The 20,364-nt window shown below is 49.1% G+C and overlaps 1 protein-coding gene across 2 annotated transcripts in view; it reads right to left on the reverse strand.

Moving 5' to 3' along the window:
- Positions 1-19,216, reverse strand: part of TLR5 (toll like receptor 5) — a 40,738-nt gene extending 21,522 nt beyond the window's left edge. Inside the window, exon 1 of one of the 2 annotated variants that reach the window (XM_039532406.1) lies at positions 19,115-19,216. The gene's annotated coding sequence lies outside the window, so the exon portion shown is untranslated. Of the gene's footprint in view, positions 1-18,696; positions 18,771-19,114 lie in introns of those variants that run through there. The other variant, XM_039532404.1, reaches the window with a different exon arrangement.
- Positions 19,217-20,364: the final 1,148 nt, after the last annotated feature.

A 20,364-nucleotide genomic window follows, 5' to 3' on the forward strand; every position in this document is an offset into this window, starting at 1 on the left:
ATAAAGTTTAAAGTGTATTTACAAAGTCTAATTCTATTACTGGGTTACTTACAAGGGCACTGTGACGTTTTACTCCATATTCTTTATGCATGATTTTTAGGAAAAGCTTTGGCACAAACTAGGAGTGGTAACAAGAAAGTCCTATACGAATACTGCTTCTCACCTAGTATCTGTAAATGGGCTTAGAGCCTGGAACAGCAGAGAAAGCATAACCAATCTTGACTTCTGGGTGGAAGGGGAAACTGAGGCACATCACCTCATGGCATTAATGGCTACATTTTATACCTACATTTTAAAAGATATTGATATCTGCATTATGTACACAATGCTATACACCACAATGTTTTCAGGCAACCTGGGAACAGATACCTAGAACTTTGCAAAAATGCCTATGGATAACATTACAGTGTTTGGTAACACTTGGAGGTTGCATAGCCAAAGCCAAAAAGGGATTTTAGATATACTGCCTCCGCATTGGTCAGTGACCAACCCTTTGGCAGTAAACTCAGGGAGAAGGTGTGATGTTTCACTTCATATTGTGTATGAAAATATGCTTATGATATGGATATGATATAACAGACCTACTTTATGCTAGATGGCTCATGTAATATATCATTGGAAAGGTTATGATTTACTGAATGTAATTATCCAATTTGAATGCCTGTATCATTTCTGTATCTGAAGTTAGGAAACTTGACCATGTATCTGTATTTCAAATGTGCTACTCTGGATGTCACCCACAACTAGTCCTTCAGATACAGCAATGGAAAAGCCAGACAGGGCTAATGCCCCATTAGCAAAGACAATGGACTGCGAAAGAGCTTAGTCTTTCTGTGGACCATCCAGACAGCCTACGAGTAATGGCTGCCACAGCCCTGCAGAGACATGCGTCTGAGTCACGTGGTACTGGACCCACCCTTTGGAATGCCAGTGTTTTACCACTGGAAGACAAAGGGTTCCCGCCGTACACAAGAGCTATATAAGGCAGGGGAGTGACATCACCAGGGTTCTCCTCTGCCTCCCCACCCCAAGAGACACTGAAGAACACCTGGAAGCAAGAACTGAACTGAGCGGAGAAGAGTTGAACTCAAACTGCAGGCAACTGCAGCTGCCTTTCAAGACTTCCTGTAATCTACCTGTGACCATATTTAGAGTGAGAAATTACTATTTGTAGACAATTTCTTTAATGAATAAAACTTAGAACAAAACAGATTACTAAGCAAATAAAATAAAACATGCAAACGGTTTGCTATCACTTTAACCACTTAAAATCTGCCTTTTATAGTTAATAATATTTGTTTTGTTTATTATTAAACCCAGTTTATGTAATTTCTAACTAGGGGGAGGGCAAGAAGTTGTGCATATCTTCCTCTACAGTGAGGGGGTGGGAGAATTTATGAGCTTAAGTTGTATAGATTTCTCTACAGCCCAAGACAGCGTACCTTTGGGCCTGCACTTCAAGGGAGGTGGACACCAGAGTGCTGGGGCAAGTCCCTTAAGCTGAGTCTTCCTAGAGCCGATCTCAGTGTCTGTGTCATTCTGCAGCGGGGTGTGACCTTGCCTATGTGTGTGCTACAGGAGGCTTAAGAGCCTGGGTAAGCAAGATAGGTTTAAGGGGGCCCATGCTGGCAGAACAGGCAAGCTCAGTGGTATCTCAGCACATCAGGTGGTAGCTTGAAGGGGGGCGACCCATCACAGGCACAATGGCACTAAGGCTCTGCTGTGCCCAGTTTCCGCTAGGAATGGGCATAAGACAGCTGGTCCTGGCTCCCTGATTCTCAGGCAGGCCCCAGACTGGTGGTTGGTCTAAACCAGGGTTTCTCAACCGTTGGGTCAGGACCCAAAATTGGGTCACCAGAATGTTTCAAACAGTTCCGTGGCAGCTCCTGTGGCTCCTGTCCCACGCAGCCAGTTGGGCTTGCCTCCCTGCTCCACATACTGCAACCTCTGGGGTCCCAGCGCCACTCAGGTTTGGCCCAGCTTTCATGATGTGAGTCTAAGTAGGCCAAATTTGAGTGAGTGGCACTGAAATCCCCGCTGCGGAAGCCGGTGTGGTCTGGAACGGCGTACTGGCTCTTGCTGGTACGCCGTACCGGACAGTACCAGCTTACTTTCACCTCTGGGCAGGCCCCAACCCCTCCAGGCAGGGCAGGACCCCTCCTGCCAGGTCACAACTCCACTCTCACAAATTTGGTCCAGTTTGGGGAGGGGGTGAGGCCAAATTTGAGCAGCGCTGGAACCCAGGAGGTTGCAACGCCCAGAGAGTGGAGAGCCAACCCCAGCCAGCCACAGAGCTGCCAATATGGGGTGAGTGCAGGGCAGGCCCAGGGGTGGAAGTAACTTACAGGACTTACCGGTACTGCTGGAGTCCTGAGGGGGGCGTGGCCTCATCTGGAAGAGGCGTGGCCTCTCAAGATTTAAAGGCCCTGGTGCACTGGCTGTGGCTGGGAGCCCCAGGGCCTTTAAATCAATCTGGGGTTCTCAGCTGCAGAGGTGGCTGGGAGCCCCCGGGGCTATGGGGCAAATTAAAGGGCCCAGAGCTCCCGCAGCGGCAGGGAGCCCAGAACCCTTTAAATCCCCGCTGCGGAAGCCGGTGCGGTCTGGAACGGAGTACTGGCTCTTGCTGGTACGCCGTACCGGACAGTACCAGCTTACTTTCACCTCTGGGCAGGCCCCAACCCCTCCAGGCAGGGCAGGACCTGCTTGAAACCACCCCAGGGCCTCAACTCCCAGACTATTTACTGGGTCGCAACATGTCATAAACATTTGTGTCCTGAGCCCAAAAAGGTTGAGAACCACTGCTCTAAGCCATGTTTACAGCTCCCGATGAGCTATCCGCTATCTGAATATAGTCTGAGTGTTCCAACCACAAACCATCCGCTCACTGGCATGTCCCCTCTACTGGACAAAGGAGCTGGTTCTGCTGGTTATTCCAGCTGAAGATTCTGCCACAGTGGGGAAATTTCTCAGCAGGCCAGATGGGTCAGTTTCCGTTCCTTTGCGTTGTTAGTGTCTCTCAAAGCAGCAGTGAAGTTGGAGAGAATCTGGCCTTTTTGAAAAGGGCTAATAGTATCAATGTGATTCATTTGTAGCACTTCAAGACAATCAATTAAGACAACTAATTGATCTCTACAACACTCCTGTGGGGACAAGTATTACCCTCATTTTACCTCTGGAGAAACTGAGGAAGAGATGTTAAAGGACTTTCCCAGAGCCACAGAACCAGGATTAGAGCTCAGTTGCTCCTGCCTCACAAACCCAAACTCAGTCTGTGTTGACTCTCAATATTCCTTGAAAACTCCCACATGAGAAGAATTTTAATTGCTCTGATTAGAACAGGAAGTGCCACAGGGAAGAGTCTGTGTGTTTTAAAATACCTTTTCTTATCTAGTCACTGAGCAACCAAGAAGATTAGTAGTTACTCTGAACCATGTCTCAAACAAAGCAGCATTTAGAACAGAGATGAGGGATCCTTAGGTACTCTCACAAGTTAATTAGAAATGCAGCCAAAACCAAAACTCTGACCTGGAAGGATCAGAAAGGTAACAGGAAAGAACTTGGGCAGTTACAGGCTGGCTAGAGACAGCCCTTATTTACAAAAGGGAGGTCAGGGTTGACAAAACTGATTAAAATCTTTGAGGGAATGGCAATGAAGAGTAGATGGTGAGTAATGTACAGAATGTACTCTAGAGCTTCAAGTAGAGTTTCAATAGAGTATTGTCTTCAAGGTTAAAGTTTGTATAAAGTTAACAAGCACAAGTATAATGGTGAAATGAGTTGACTAAAAAAAAAAAATACCCTAACCAACTTGGCTTTGTAACAGAAGGCAGAGAACATTGGCTAAGGCTTTGTCTTCACTACTTAACAAAGTGATGTTTTACAGCGAGCTAACAAACGCAACAGCTAATTTGCTGTAAAAGCCGAAATAGAGACAAGGCATCCGTCTGACCCATGCAGGGGCAGCTCTAGACACCAGCGCGCCAAGCAGGCGCTTGGGGCGGCCGTTTCCCGGGGGGGGCGGCATTTGGCTCCAGTGGAGCTCCCGCCGGCATGCCTGCAGCAGGTCCACCGGAGCCCGGGACGAGCGGACCTGCCGCAGGCATGACTGCGGTGGGTCCCGTCTTCCCGCGGCTCCGGTTGAGCTCCCGCAGGCATGACTGCGGCAGGTCCGCTGGTCCCGGGCTCCGGTGGACCTGCCGCAGGCATGCCGGCAGGAGCTCAACCGGAGCCGCGGGAAGAGGGGACCCGCCGTGGGACCGGGGAAGGGCGGCGCAGCGCTCCGCGCTGCTTGGGGCAGCCCGATTTCTAGAGCCGCCCCTGGACCCATGGATGACCTTGCCTAGTTTACCTCAATAAAATGAAAGTGACTGGTCTCCTCTGTGTTTTTACAGTGGGATAGCTAATGTGCATTAGCTACCACAAGGTAAAAACACACGTGGTTTTGTCAGGGAAGACCAGCATTGAATGGCTACAGATCAGATAGGTGGTAAGTGACATGTTAGGACCAACACTCACTCCTTTATGCTTATCTTGTTTATGCTATACATCAAGGAACTAGCAAAAGGAATAGGCAGGCCTACTAGAACTAAGAGTGACAGCTGATACCCAAAGGGGGGCATATCTACTTCTACAGGTAATTAGGAAAAATGGGGTTGAAGAGGCTCATGCAACTTAATGCGAAGCAACTAGGAGAGGAGTGGACAAACAACAAAAGAGATATATTCAAGGTGATAAGAGATTGCAAGACCCTGATGAAAAAAAGGCAGGAGACTGATGAGAAGAGATGCTAAAACCCCATATTCTCAATGTCTGGGAGGAGTTAAGAGTGCAAAGAGAACAGAGGTTTGTATCACTCGCAGAAAAAGAGCACAAGGAGCTGACATGATGACCCCTGGAATATGGTGCACAGTTGTGAGGCTAAGAAATACTGAGAGTACAGAAAAGGGTAACAAAGGTGAAAAAAGCTCTCCAGGGCCCTAGATATCATGTTAAGAGATCTTTAAAAACATGAACTGAGTGTAAAACAATGCAGTGAAGTTTGCCTGAGTCTGCAGCCAGCATGAAACACTAGCTTTGAGAGCTACGAACAGCTCAATGGAGTTTTAACTCTGAAACCTAAAGATGACCATTTAAATGTTAACATTGTTAACTATTTCACTGCTGATTGTTTTAAGAAATATCCAGCTAAATATGCTTACCTCACAATCCCAAACCATCTCTGATGCCTTCTTAGCTTCTCAAAGATCCTATTGCCCCTGGATCCAGCTGACAAAACCTTATGATGTAACCAATGGGAGTTGCTGGATGTTAACCACTATTGGAAAAATCGGGTAATTTAGTTAGGTCTCTAACTTTAGATGCCCAAGTTTGAACATTTTGGCCTAGACGCACAGCACACAGAAGAAGGAGAGAAGAAGAGGGAACATTTTGGCACAGCCTATTGATGTAATCTCTTACTCACATTAAAAAAAATCATGTCATGGGATCTACACCATCCACAAAGACCAAAGATGAGCATGCTCCTCTTCCTACCTCAGAAAATTAAAAGGTTCTGTTTCTCTGGTAGGGTCAAAAAGCAGACAGACCTGAGTTTGGGGTATGGTATGTCTGGAATTCTGGCTAGAACTACGCTTGGGAGCAACTGCGTAGGAACTACGCTTGGGAGCAACTGCGTAGGAATTTACTACTTACAAAAGAGTGTCTGTGGCAAAGCCATGTGCATAGCTCCACTTTCTCCTGGAACGAAGATAGAGAAAAGTCAGATTTTGAGAGACACTGGCTTAGCTTTCTTCTGAAGTAAGGCCTAGGACAGAACACACTTGAAACACGCTGTATCTTGTTTATACGGCATTATAAATGGGACTGGAATTGTACAGACACCTACAAGTGACATGTTGTTGCACTACAGAACTTTCTGTTGAGACATAAGGAATATAGGGTGAAGAGTGGGAGTAGAGAGAGTGAGAAAGCTCATGAGAGAGGTCTATTATTGTGTAGAGCATCTCATTAGTTCCTCTGAATTTAAAAAAATGGAGTAACAGTTAGGTGCACTGTCCAAAAGGGGGGGCTGAGGAAGCCGTGACCCATAGAAAGCTGATTGGTGAGTTCTGAGGAGGTATGTGGAGATACAGGATGTACTGGGCCAGGAAGGCTGTTCTAGGCATGAGAAAATGGAAGGAGTTACTTGTCAGAAGGAGAGATAAGAAACACCAAGTGGTAGAGCTTGGGACACACAGAGGGGGCAACTAAAGATGAGATCTCAGAAGCTAAGAATCACTTCACCCATTGGGGGAAAAGCAGTGCTTTTGTGTCTTGCTATACATTAAGCGATAGTGCGGTCACCCCTTGCAATAAGTGTTCTTTTTCTTAAAGCCTGAATTCATGTGAGTATAAGGGGGAAAACCCCACCACACTAAATTTTGCTCTCTTATGCTTGCAGAGAAAAACTTGAAATGAGAGGTTACTTAGTGTAACTGAAGGTTCTTCAAGATGTGTGATCCCTATCTGTATTCCACACGTGGTACACATGCACACCACGTGCCCAAGTGCAGAAATTCTTCAAAGCAGTGTCTGGTCTTCACTGACAAAACTAATTGTATTTTTTACCTTGTGATAGCTTCGTTTGTATGAAGTGCCTGATAGAGCTGATGGAAGAGAAGATCTGAGGTCTGGAGATGCAGGTGGAAATTCTGGTTGAGTTTCAAAGGGGATTTGAACAGATGATGGAGGGAAGGCGAGAGGAGACTGAAGGGAAAATCAAGACTTGCAGGTGCAAGCTGGACTGAAGAACTCTACAGGGAGACAGACTACTGGGTGAGGAAGTGGCCAATGGAAGCATATGACTATAAGAACCAGGTCGAGGAAAAGACCAGCTACTGAAGGAGAAATAGAGCTCAGGAACAGGTTTGCGCAGTTGGAAAATGAAGAAGGGGCACAGCAGGCCGTAACAGAAGGTGGGAGGACAGGGAAGAAGAGAACAATGTCTAGTCTTATAAGAAGAGGGGAAAGAGTCAAAGATGGGGAAAGTTCGGAGCACCAAAGGGATGCAGGATGACTTGCAGAGATTGAAAATGAAAATAAAAGACAAGAGGACTTGCAGTCAGAAAGAACAGGAGGAAACCTGTAGAATTACACCAGGAAGAGGTAGGTCTACAAGATTGGTGACTTCCTACTAAGAAGAACAGACAGGCCAGTCACCAGAGCTGATCTGGAGAACAGAAGGATGTGCTGTCTGACAGGAGCTAAGATAGGGGATGTGGACCTGAGACTGAAGAGGATCCAAATGGGAGCAGGAAAGAATCCAATGATTGTCCTTCATGTGGGAACAAATGACACAGCTAGCTTCTTGCCGAAATGCATCATGGGAAGCTATGCCAGACTGGGGAAGATGCTTAAGGAAATGGAGGCTCAGGTGATCTTCAGTGGGATTCTGTCTGTCCCTAGGGGAGGAGAATGAGGGCAAGACAAGATTATGATGATCGGTGCTATAAGGAGAGTTTGGGGATGTTTGACCATTGGGAGGCGGCAGAGGACTGTTCTCATGGGATGGACTCCACTTGTGGAGGGAGGGAAACAGACTTCTGAGATGGAGGTTGGCACAACTGATTAAAAGAGCTTTAAACTAGGAACTCGGAGGAGACGGTTGGGAGATGCTCATATAATCTCCACAGTATTTGCAGCATACACCGCAACTTGGAGAGCCAAGTTTGTCACTAGTTTTCATTCATCCAGAAAAGACTGGAATTGGGCTCAGTCTTCCACTGGGAGTTTGTCTCTGAAATCTGCAGGTCAGATATAGGTGTTGAAATCATATTTTGCTAATAAGGCTTGGTAATTAGCTTTACGAAATTGCAGATCTGCAGAGAAGACCTTCCTACTAGGAGGTCCAGTGTCTTTGGGCCCTACTCTGCCAGAATGGATTTCTGTGACCTAGTTCTTTCTACATCCACCTGTACCAACAGCAAGTTAGGGGTAGGATGGGAAAATATAAAGTCAGTTCCCTTGGCAGGAACAAAGTAGCGTCTTTTTGGCATAGGGGCACAAAATGCAAGTATGTGCCAAACTGCGCTGGCCAGATCTAATATCGTCTCATTAATTGGAAGAGCTATTCTGGTCAGGCCTTGTGGTTATAAAATGTCCAAGAGCCAGTGTTGAGGGTCCTGGACCTCTTCCAATGGGATCTGTAGATCATTAGCTACCCTTTGCAACTGCTCCTGGTATTGCTGATGGTTATCCAGCAGAGAGGACAACAAAGGAGTGACAGCATCGTTCAGGGATGATAAGGAAGTCCCCATTGGAACTGTTGGTACTGTCGGAACCAGGTCCAGCTCTTCCTCTTCATACACCAATGGAGCCAGCTGCCGAGAGGAAGAGGAGTGGTATGACATGTGAGAGGGGTCTGGGTGTCTGCCATAAGGTCCCAAGGCCCCAATAGGGCAAGAAGGAGGGGTCCATCAGCCTTGGTAGTCCCAATCTGTACTGGGTCTCTTTAGGGGTTCGTATCCAGAGTGCTAGTAGGTAGCCTCTTGAATGCCTGTCAGGACTCCTGTGCTTTCTCGGAGATACTGGCGCCTCCATCTCCTCTAGCTCTTCCGATTCCAATTCCATTGGTAGCAGTTGCACTGTTGGTACTGAGGCGCTCCTGCCCGTGGGATGTAACTGCTCCTGAGACATCAGTAACGATTCCTCCACCAGGCTTAAGGATTTCTCTCAGGAGGGCAGGGCCCATGAAGAGCAGAGACTGTGGATAACACACACATATTTCCTTCGAAGGTCTCTGTAGGGCCCAGAGTCCAGGGAGTTCCAGCTGGGATGCTTGAAGAACCTGGCTCATCTGTTGCTCTTGTTCAGTCTTTGGATAAATGGCTCTGCACTGATGATAGGTCTTGACTTACATTCATTGATGAACAGGCAAGTATCTGTCTTTTTGCTTCGGTCCTGCTGTCACTACCTGAACTACCTGGATCCCTTTTCTTTCATGCCTCACCCTCCAACCTGAGGGGGTCTTTGGTGGAGCGGGTTCCATGGGTTCCATCTACGAAATCTCACCTGACCTAGACTGACTTGGGGAGGAAATGCATTTCTTATGGACAGTCCTCTGTGGGGATCTATCCTTGTGCCCATGAGAATGCACCTTTCATGCAAAGGCCAGTAAGAGTCATCTTTGGGCTTTGCTCTGAGGCCCATGCTTGGAGGCATGCTGTTAGTCAGTTGAGGCCACTGTACAGGGATGGCTCACAGGCCCAGGTTGGAGCGAGGCCTTTTAGCCTCCTCCATCAGAAACTTCCTAAGACAGAGCTCTCATGCCTCGTTAGTTCTGGGTGGAAAAGATTAGCAGATACAGCACTTTGCAGATATATATGCTTCACCCAGGCGGTACAGGCACCGTTGAATCTTGATGCCCATCACTGATGGAGAAGGAGCAAGAGCAGGAGACACAATTCTTGAATCCTGGGACTCTGGGCATAGTCCCCCGATTTGAGGGGTAAGGAGGACTTATCCTATACTAACTATAAATTTATGCTAACTATAACTACTAAACTAGATATAAAGCTATTTACAAGGAGTTGTGTTTACAGGTTATGCACAGAAGGACACGATTCCGACTCAGGCCATGCAGCAGTAAGAAGGAACTGGAGAGGCACTGACCTAAACTGCTTTGTGTATGCCCTTGGTCAAAAGCACAAGGGAAGCTACTGCACATGTGCAGGTCAATGGACACTGCTCTGAAGAATTTCCAGACTCGGGCGCATGATGCGCATGCATAGCCACGTGTGGGATACACATAGGGACCAGCACTCAAAGAACTGGGACTTCCCCCCACCCAAAGGTTTAACTCTACAATTCAAATAAAAAGACCCCAAAGGTATTATTTTTAAACATTTCATGATTTTTAAGCCAATCACAGTTTATAAATCTTAACTACAGAGACAGATAAATATGTATCTACTCACTCTAAGCAAAGGGAAGTCAACTCACATGGTATCAAAAGATATTTGTGGCAGTATAGACTCACTGCAAGAAAGTCAACTAGCCAATATAAGGAAGATGCAAACAAAAGAAATGAAGGAGCGCAATAGGCTTGGGGAGTAGCCAATTTTCTATACGTTCCAAAGTCTCGCACCAAATTACAAATAGGGCCACTAGGTTCCAGTCAATTCACAGAAAACCCTGGCCAAACCGTAAGCCTCTGTCAAAACTGCTGCACCCAACCAAGACAAAATGTTTTGAGTCTGGGGAGGTGGTGGTGGCCGCAGGAGGTTCCCCAGTTCTCACTCCAGCAGCTTGAAGCTATCTGGCACTCTTCACCTGCCACAACACAGGGCATGCCCAGACTCACATGCATGTTCCTGCTTAAACCTGAGTTCACTGAGAACCAGGACTACACCTGCAAGGCCATTCTAACTCATAATCTTATTTAGGGATATATCAATTGTGTAACTGAGCCTATCCTCAAAACCAACTAATTCTCTTTCAGAGCAATATTGCCTGAACACTTACTGATGTTGACATTAAGTTCCTTTTTACAGGCTATGCCTTCATTCACTGGAGACAGACTGTTATTGTTTATCATCCACTTATGACCACTTGAGCCTGTCCCTCATGTAGTTGCTCTCTAAAGCAGTGGTTCTCAAACGATTATACTGGTCACCCCATTCACACAGCAAGCCTCTGTGTGCAACCCCCCTTTTAAATTAAAAACACTTCTTTACATATTTAACACCATTATAAATGCTGGAGGCAAAGTGGGGTTTGAGGTGGAGACTGACAGCCTGCAACCCCCCACATAATAATCTCGTGACTCCCTGAGGGGTCCCGACCCCCTGTTTGAGAACCCCTGCGCTAAAGCAAAGAGCCAGCACCAGATAACCTCCCTAGCTCTCTTCTCAGCCCTTGAATAAGGCTGCATACAGAAAACTCAGGTTCAACAGCTTCTGCCTCAGAGATAGCCAATGTACCCTGAAGATGACTTTGGATCAATAAATCTTTTTTACAACAAATCCTCCACTTACACCTCAGCAATGATGGCTTGGAAAATGGCTGTCTATAAAAATAAGTTTATTATAGTTTCTTCATCAAATAAAAATGTGCAGTTAGAGGCTGTAATTAATATATAACTGAAAATTAAGCTCCTAGAATTAAAAGTATGCATTCCCCTGAATTATCTCCCCAGTGAGTTGATAGACAAGCTTCTCAGGATTATCTGCATGTTTCATTCTGTATTCATTATACTTTCTAGCTTCCACTAAACATCATAATCAATTTACTAAAACAATGAGGCTTTTGTCTAGATTTAAAATCTTCCCAATCCCAATTATCTACAGAATTTATAGTATCAATTGTTTACGTACATGTAACCTACTTGCTTGCTTTTACTATAACAGGCAGGTGCTGTAGATGATAGTTGACTAACCAGGATGAAAGGCAGCTTTGCATATGAAAAGGAGCCAATTAGATATCATCTTTAATCCAGTTAAAGGTTAATCAATGGCTGAAAGATTTTAGTCTGGACCCCTCTCTATAATGCTCATACATGAGCTGGTTCCAAACCAGACTCCATTTTACATAAAGCCCCCGCATTCCCGGGAGTAGGGGCAGAGAGGAGGAAGTTCACCTAACTGTTCCCAGTCTGTAAATAAAGAAAAAGTAAATTAAGAGTGGAATTTTTGAAAGCGTGAAGTGATGGCTTGACTGCTCCCATTAAAATAATGGGAGCTTTAGCATTGGTGTCAGTGGAAGCAGGAGTTGACCAATGCTGAGTGCTTTTAAGAATGCTTCCCTAAGTGTTTATAATGTGAATAATTGTTTGCCATGCCTTTCTTAGCTAAGCCATATAGTCTAATTGGCTTTATTTACTAGATTAAAAATGGGATAAACAAACAAAAAGTTAAAAAGGCATTATGGTAGACTAAGAGCAAGACAAGGACATAGGAACACCTGGGTTTGATTTCCAGCACTGGCACTCTGGGTTTTGGTTTGCTCCTCTGTAAAAGGGGGATAATAATATTTACAATGGTGGAGGAAGGAGTGATTACATTTTTCAAAACAATGTATGAGCATTATTTAGTAAAGAGCTAGCAGAGTACCCAGAATTCTTCCATGTCCAGATGCCAGGATGGATAAAAATCATTTAAAAAAATGCTTTTTGAGGAAAAAAATATCTAACGATAGTTTTAATTAAGATACACTATAGCTCAAAGATATCTCATCATGGAATAGGGATTATAAATTGCAATTCTATAGTATGAGACAACATATTCATGTAATGTTTAAGAAAACTTTTGTAAGTGAGTTCCAATAGTTCATGGATTAGGGGCCCAATCTTATGGGGTCCCACAGGCTTCTGTATAGATTATTTAGGTTAATCTTTCTATCTATCCAAATAACTCAGTGCTCAGTCTAGAAGATACCATCAGAGCTGCTTAGTTTTGCAGGTCTCAAATTGTGGATTGTGTCTCCAGAGGTAACATGCTTGTTAACAGCAAAAGTGTTTTTGAATAAATAAATAAATATATAGAAGAGAGAAATAACAGACCTCAGCTCTATTGTCCCTCTGCAAATTTGTGTACACAGAGTCAATCCTTTACCTCTCTCTAAAAGTACAAAGTTTCAAAAAGTTTAATGAATAGAAGATTTTTGGGGGCAGAATAGATCGGGACAAGGAGAAGAAGTTTGGAGATAAATGTGAGAAGCGAGGGATATGCGCTTGTTTTGTTAAAATATTATATGTTTGTTGTTGAAGAAAAAAAATCCAGAATACTTAACGTTGTTGGTTTAGTTAAATAAAACAATTTAAATGTCTGTCTGGTGATGATTGCCTCCTAATACAGCATGACAAGAAAATTCTCCAAATATTAATGATTAACCTGTTGAATTGGAGATAGTTCACCTCCCAATGACTTCATAAATATCTGCTTCAATTACCTTTGGTAAATGAAATAACCAAACAATCATTCATTTTCTGATATAGCTGTAAAACTAATCTGAAAAGTTTCCAAAATAAATCAGGTTTAAAAATGTCTAGTGTGTATCTTCTAAAAATGAAACCTACATCTATCTCTGAGTTGTGAAGAATATGTATTAAGGTTATAACAACCAAAAAGAATGCACTTTTATGGAGAAAACCATGATTAAATCGAGTCTTCCTGACCAGTGATTTAAATCATGATTTAAATTAAATCCACCATGCCAGATGTCAGCGCTTCTTTTCTCTTATCAGCTTGAGTGTAGACTAAGAAGGGGTAACCTTCCTTTGCTGAGCTACACACACAAAAGAGGAATGCTCTCAGATATTTGGCCCAGAGCCGTAACTAGCTATTTTTGCGCCTGAGACAAGAATATAAAATTGTTCCCCCACCCAAGTCCCCCTGAAACACACACATACCCGCCCAGCCCCATGGAAACAATCCCCCATTCCCAGCGCCGCCCGTCCCACAGAAACAAACCCTCCTTCCCCAGTGCCGCCCCCGCCCTCGAACATGTGGGCCAAAAAGGAAGATGGTGGGGGGAGAAACGGCGCACATAAGGTGACCAGATCACAGCAGTAAAATAGGACCCACCCCCTCCCCACTCGGCCCCACCATCACACCCCTCTTCACCCCCAACCCCCTGCTGGCTTGCTGCATCCCTCCTAGTCAGTCCCCCACCCACCACTTGCCTCCTTTCACCTCCTCCCTCCCCTGCCCTGCCTCCAGTCAGCCCCACACCCCTGTCTCCAGCCAGCCCCTGCCGCATACCCTGCCCTGCCTCCAGCCAGCCCCACACCCTGTCTCCAGCCAACCCCTGCTGCACCCCCTGCCCTCCCTCCAGCCAACCCCACACCCCCGTCTCCAGCCAACACTTGCCACACCCACCTGCCCAAAGCCAGCTAGCCCCACACCCCGTCTCCAGCCAGCCCCTGACGCACACCCCCCACCCGAAGCCAGCTAGTCCCACACCCCATCTCCAGCCAGCCCCTGCTGCACCCCCTGCCCTGCCTCCAGCCAACCTCTGCCGCACACACCCCCTGCCCTGCCTCCAGCCAGCCCCACACTCCCCTGTCTCCAGCCAGCCCCTGCTGCACCCCCCTGCCTGAAGCCAGCTAGTCCCACACCACATCTCCAGCCAGCCCCTGCTGCACCCCCTGCCCTGCCTCCAGCTAACCCCAGCCGCACCCCCGCCCTGCCTCCAGCCAGCCCCACACTCCTATCTCCAGCCAGCCCCTGCCACACACCCCTGCCCGAAGCCAGCTAGTCCCACACCCCATCTCCAGCCAGCCCCTGCCACACACCCCTGCCCGAAGCCAGCCAGCCCCACACCCTGTCAGGTTATTCATTTATTTTCATTAAATATGTAGACTAAATAATGAAATTAATAAATTTTCAAGATGAACGTGAATTAATTCTAATGAACAATGCCACATTATGCAGTATTCATTTTTGAAAGTTTATAATAAGCTGTCATAAATAAACAGATCAGGGTTAAGGACTCTTTTACCTGGAAAGGGTTAACAAGCTCAGTAACCTGAGAAACACCTGACCAGAGGACCAATCAAGGGACATGATAATTTCAAATCTCTGTGGAGGGAAGCCTTTGTCTGTGTTCCTTGTTGGCTCTGCGTTCTCTCTTTGCATCTAAGAGAGGCCAGACATGTCTCCAAGTTCTCCTGGAGTAGCTCCTACTATCCAATAGTGAGTATTAATTAGAAAGGCGGATTAGTCTTATAATTTGATTTCTACATTTGCAATTGTGTGTTTGCTATAGACTTTCTTTAATTCTGTACTGTTATTGCTTTTACTGAGAAAGAAAGGAGGGGGGATTCTCCCCAGCGATGGATAAGTTTAGACCCTGTATTTTTGCATCCTGGTAATACAAAGACAGTTACTTGCTTTTTGTTCTTTTAATAAAATCTTTTCTGTTAAGGACTTGGTTGATCTTTCCTTGGGTGAATTCTCAGGGAAAGGGGAGGAGGGAGGAGGACGGCATCCCTCTGTAGTTGGATCCCGGTATCTCTCCTAGGAAAAGGGAGGGGGGAGGAAGCAGGGGGGGAATGTTTTATTTCTCCTGGGTGTAAGAACTCCATGGATTTGGGGCTCTTGGGATCCCCAAGGATTTTGGGGAAGGACTGTGTCCCAATACACGTACATTATTGGGTGGTGGCAGCTTTTACCAGACCTAAACTAGGATTTTTAGTTTAGAGGAGTCCATGCAGGTCCCCATCTTGGAACCCAACAGCTCCAAGTGGGGGAGAAACCTATGACATAAGCGATGATCCAGGGGGAGGGGGAGGGGGTGGGGGTGGGACGTGCAAGGTGGAACTTTTGCCTAGGGTGCAACGGCCTTGCGGGCACAGGGTGGGGTGCAGGATGGGTGGAGGGGGTGCAGGCTCTGGGAGGAGTGCGGAGGACTGTATGCAGGCTCTGGGACAGAGTTTGGGGGCCAGAGAGGGGTGGTGGATGCTGGGGAAATCACATGTGGCTTCCTTCCTCCCCTGCTGCCCCTTGCCATAATCTCACTGGGAGTGGGGGATGGGGCTGCCCAGTTTGCAGGAGTGGTGGGGGGAGGGGGGCAGATCACAGGATCAAACACTCACCAGAAGCCCCAGCAGCAGGGCCGCCCAGAGGATTCCGGGGGCCCGGGGTCTTCGGCGGCGGGGGGCCCTTCCGTTCCGGGACCCGCCGCCAAAGTGCCCGAAGACCTGCGGCGGGAGCCCCGCGCCGAATTACCGCCAGCGGGATCCGCGCCGGCGCAGCCGGTCTTGGCGGTAATTCGGTGGCGGGGTCCCCGCGCGGGCCTTCGCACTTTGGCGGCGGTCCCGAACAGAAGGCCCCCGCGCCCGGCTGGGCTGGGCTGCGCGGCGGCGGCGGCGGGTCCGCTCCCCGCCCCAGCCCCTTACCCGCGCGTCTCGGCGAGGCCTGAGCTCCGTCCGCTCAGAGCCGCGTGGTGAGGCGGGGCTGGGAGCTCACGCCCGGCAGCGCTCAGCCCAGAGCTCCCAGCCCCGCCCCCTCACCACGCGGCTCGGATCAGGGCGAGGCTCAGGGGCTCGGCCGGAGACTCGCGGTGCTCCAGGAGAGGGGCGGAGGCGGGAGCCTCCGCTCTTCTCTTGGGGGCCCCTGCGGAGCCCGGGGCCCGGGGCAAATTGCCCCCTTTGCCCCCCCCCCCCGGACGGCCCGGCCCAGCAGCCGCTCAGGTGAGTGAGGCCCACTGCTGATGATCCTGTCTCCCACCAGAAGCCCCCACAGCATCTCCTCCAGGTGGATGATGGGGGAGGGGAGGGCTGCAAAGCAGGTGTGTGCCCCCCCACCCCTCACATGCTGCAGCTGGCTGCTCGCCCTCAGCCCTCTGCTGGCCAGTGTCTCTTGTTGCCATAGAGGCAGCAGCTGGGAGAGACACAGCTTTCCTTCCTCCAGGGAAGGCTTTTTTCTGTGCCCCTCGGCTTTCTGTGCCCGATGCAAGTACCTCACTTGCTTCGCCCTCGTTACAGCACTGATTTGGCCTGGTTTTTAGAAGGGCTGAACAGCCTCACTCCCCCAAGGTCAATGCTCCACCTCTTTGAAATTCAGGCTGCTGATGTCTCTCTGTATCCACTATGGTGCTCAGCACACAGGTCTTAGTCACTGCTTGTTGCTCAACTGAGATAGGTCAGTAGTGACATGGGATCTGTGTTATCTCCCCTGCAGCAGGGTCTTAAAACAACTCAAAATCTGTATTTGCTTTTATTGATTTTGTGCCAGGCAGGCCAATGTCCAGAAATCTTAGATACAGGGCCAGCTCCAGACCCCAGCGCGCTAAGCGCGCGCGCGTGGGGCGTCATTTTGCCGGCAGGGCGGCAGGCGGGTCCGGCGGACCTTCCGCAGTCATGCCTGTGGGAGGTCCAGCGGAGCCACGGGACAGCGGACCTCCCGCAGGCATGACTGCGGAGGGTCCGCTGGTCCCGCGGCTCGGGTAGACCTCCCGCAGGCATGACTGCGGATGCTCCACCGGAGCCGCGGGACCAGTGAACCCTCCGCAGCTGCGGGAGGTCCACTGGAGCTGCGGGACCAGCAGACCCTCTGCAGTCATGCCTGCGGGAGGTCTACCCGAGCCGCGGGACCAGCACCTCCCGCAGGCATGACTGCTTGGGGCGGCCAAATTCCTAGAGCCGCCCCTGCTTAGATAATGTCATTCTAGAACAATTGCTTTGTGCAATGTAGACAGCTACCTCAGTGGGTTTTTATGGACTCTCATGCCATCTGATATCTATTAATCACCATGTGACAATTTGCAACTAAAATCAGTGCTAAATCCATATATTATGAACAACACAGCTCACAGCTTGAATTCGAAGTGTACAAATGTTATAGTTGCTCAGAGTGTTGTGCAGTGTGAATACTGTGAAAGAGGAAAGTGGGGATATGCAGTGATGAGCTGCCAAAATCTTAACAACCGGTTCCCTATAAAAAGTTCTGATTTACGGGGGGGGAGCGGGGGAGGGGTTGGGGCAGGAGAAGACATACTCGTGAGGCCAGGGGCCCCTGCAGGGTGTAGGGCAAATTGCCCCACTTGCCCCCTCGGCAGCCCTAGAGCTTGCAGCCCCTTCCCCCCTTACCTTGCTGGCAGCTCAAAGCAGCAGGATGACTCCGGAGCTCAGCTGAGCTGCCCAGCTGATGCCGGTGGCTGGCCACGCTGCAGCTGGGGGAAAGCGGGGGAGCCTCAGCCTCCCCAGGTGGGAATCCTGGGAGCAACAGGATGGTCCAGCCCGCAGACTGGAGTTCTTTGCCCACTCCCTGGCCCTTTAACAACTGGTTCTCCACGGAGGTCTAATTTTAGCAACCGGTTCTTGGGAACCTATGGGAACCAGCTCCAGCTCACCACTGGGGATATGTCTACACTGCAATTAGATGCCTGTAGCTGGGCTAAGCCAGCTGACTTGGACTCATGGAGCTCCGGCTAAGTGGTTGTTTAATCGTGGGGCAGACTTTTAGGCTTGCTAAGTCCTAGAGCCTGGGCTCCAGCCTGAGTTAGAAGGTTTACAGTGCAATGAAACAGCCTGTTCGCCCAAGCCCTGCGTCAGCTGGCACAGGTCAGAGTTTTTAATTACAACATAGACTCCAGAATCCTAGGCTCTATTCATGACTGGCTGTGTGACCTTAAAGTGATTTGCTAAAGTCCCCTGCCTCCAATGAGCCCTGTGTGCCTCAGTTTTTCCATTTATAAAATGGGACTAAACTACTTCACAGGGGTATTGTAAGGACTAAATAATTCTGCTGGGATTTCCGAAAGCAAGTAGTGTTAGGGTCCCTCCGCTCCCCTGGCACGGAATGGGGCTGACCCTTGGGGTCAGGTGAACCATTTGTCTAGACAGAGGTGTTTGAAAATCCCAGGCTGCCTCTTTTACAGGTGCTGTGGCTGGAAGGTGCCAAAATATGTCCCGCTGACTTCCCAGGACCTGTCACCCTCAGCCAGAGCCAAGCTGCACTTGTCCCTGCCAAGCGCGCAGAGCTGGCGCCCAGCCCAACTGCATCGGGCTCCCGCTGTCCCCGCGCGGGGCCAACACCTGGCAGGGGAGCAGCGGTGCTGCAAGAGCGCGGGGAGCCCCCAGAGCCGCCCCGTCCCAGCCGCCACTCCCGTGGGTGGAGCCGCTTGCCTGCCGGCGGGGGGGCCGTGGCAGGGCTGGCACAGAGCCCAGGCGTCCCCGCGCCCAGCCTGCCCCCCTGCCAGCGCCTCCCTCCCGCTTACCTGCGCCCGGGTCCTGCTCCGCGGGCAGCTCAGCCAATGGAGCCCCTGGAAACGGGCTGCGCTGCAGGCGGCGGCATGTCCCCGCAGCTCCGTGCCGCCCCCATGGCTCCACCCCGACCCCACCTGGAACCTCCGTGCCCGGGTTCCCGCGCCTCCTGCCCGGCTCCGCCCCGACTGGCACGGGGGGGGGGGCACACTCCGCCGGGCTCGCCTAGCCCAGCCTGAGCCCTGTGCCTCGCTGGTGCCTGCGGCGGGAAAGCACCGCGGCCATCAGCCCGCGGGGGGCTGGGCCCCACAGGTGAGCGGGGGGTGGGGGGGCGAGGGGGGCTTGACAGTTACCAAACAAAAACCCAGTGACAAAGTCACGTCCGTCAAGCGAAGCTCAGGCCAGCCCCAGCCCCAGCCCGCGCGCTCTTACCCCAGTGCTAGGAGCGAGACAAGCTTGTAGGGGCCCAGCGGGTGCGAGACACGCTTCCAGCGAGGAAGAGGCTCCTTGTGGCTCCAAAGCTGTCTCGCTCCCCAGCCGAAGTTGGGCCACTACAGGATATTGCCTCACCCAGCTTGGCTGGCTAATATCCTGGGGCTGACGGGCCTATGACGCCCTTGCAGCCCCCTTAACCCCTGCCATTTAACCCCTGCCTTTCCCCAGGTCCCTTCATTTTAGGTGTCCCTTTTGGGGGGGAGAGGGGGGGTTGTTAGTAGCATGACCAGACAGCAAATGTGAAAAATCAGGACGGGGGTGGGGGGTAATAGGAGCCTATCTAAGAAAAAGACCCCCAAAATGGGGGCATCTGGTCACCCTGGCTGTCAGTTGAACAAGGGCACACAATATTAGTGGCCACTTTGGAAAAGTTTGGCCACTTTATAGCTATTTCAGTCTTGGTTACAAGCCAAAGGTTTGGTGACTCAGCCGTGTCAATGTACACAACCAGATACCATACTGCCTGTTGTTTGCAGTGTTGTTGGGCCCAGGATATTAAAACAAGACAAGGTGGGTGTGTGGACGGAGCAGTAATATCTTTTATTGGACCAACCCCACGGAAGAGCTCTGCGTAGCGTGAAAGCTCGTCTCTTCCGCCTACAAAAGCTGGGCCCATAAACAATATTACCTCACCCATCTTGTCACACTACGATACGAGCTGGTTTGTTGAAAACACTCCAGATTGTTCAGTGTAAACGTTCAGTAGAAAAGTATCTTCAATGAATCCGGCAGTGTCCTCTTTTCATCGGAGGCTTCTCTTCAATCACTTCTGCTACTTTCATTTTTGATCCTGCTGCTAATACTCCTCCCTCTCCCTCCTCACTTTAGTCTAGTTTTACACCGGAGGAATATGAGGCCAGATAGACTAGTTTATGTGAACACAAAATATTTCAGATCAGAAATAGCAAAAACTAGCAGCACATATGTAACAAAAAAACGTGGGTTTGATTCAGTTTGCAGCCTGTGTTATTTCGGCGCACTGGCATGATTTAGATTAGTTACTGATTAATTAATAAATCATTAGGATTAGCAGATGGAATATGGGCTCTGCTCCTGTGAGATTTATTCCCAGTTTAAGAAAATTGTAGATAAGATTGGATGGGAGCAAGACCACTTTAGGTTCATCCATGGCCTACTGTTGACCCTCTCATAATCACTAAATTACTTACATTTACACACTCAGACAA

This window comes from Mauremys reevesii, linkage group 3 (genome assembly GCF_016161935.1).
Source record: "Mauremys reevesii isolate NIE-2019 linkage group 3, ASM1616193v1, whole genome shotgun sequence".
Classification (NCBI taxonomy): domain Eukaryota; kingdom Metazoa; phylum Chordata; order Testudines; family Geoemydidae; genus Mauremys; species Mauremys reevesii.